Below are 695 nucleotides of genomic sequence, written 5' to 3'. Positions count from 1 at the left end.
TTACATAGAAATAAAAACTAATTAAATTGGAAACTGAAATTGTCCGTAAACTGCTCAAAACAAATCAAAATATTCTGAACAATTTATCATGTATAGAAAATGGAAATATAAACAATCAGTGAAAATTTCATGTATCTACAGTCATTCGTTTAAAAGTTACACCAAAAACCAAAATCAATTTTCTCGAAAACAGATTTTGCGTAAAAATTCCCGTTTTCCCTTAATTTTTTTTTTTTGTTTTTCACGGCGCTTTTGAAAACTACTGGAAAATTTTTACTTTTGACCCCCCCCCCCCCCCCCAAAGTACCAACTAGATTTACTTTCCTATCAGATAAGATACTGTTGAAGAAAATCCAAGCACTTTTACTGTCCTAAAAGGTGATAACAGACACAAAAATAAAAAAAAAAAAAAAAACATACATCATTGTAAAATCAATACATTCATCGTTCCACTCAGAATCTAAAAATTAATTTAACTTGAAGTTCAAATGTTAACGAAATTTTCGGCGAAATTGAATAAATATTAAATTTTTTAGCTTTATTATGTTAATAAAAATGTTTAGAATTACTAAAAAGATTGAAAATTTGATATAAGATCTTAAGATCTTACATATGTCATTTGTATATAATAGGTATTCGGAAAACTAAAATCTTTTTTTTAGTAGCGTTTAATTTGCATACGAAAATGAGCAAAT

Source organism: Acyrthosiphon pisum, chromosome A1 (genome assembly GCF_005508785.2).
Source record: "Acyrthosiphon pisum isolate AL4f chromosome A1, pea_aphid_22Mar2018_4r6ur, whole genome shotgun sequence".
Lineage (NCBI taxonomy): Eukaryota > Metazoa > Arthropoda > Insecta > Hemiptera > Aphididae > Acyrthosiphon > Acyrthosiphon pisum.
The sequence above is the reverse complement of the archived record's forward strand: the minus strand, read 5'-3'. Positions refer to the sequence as shown.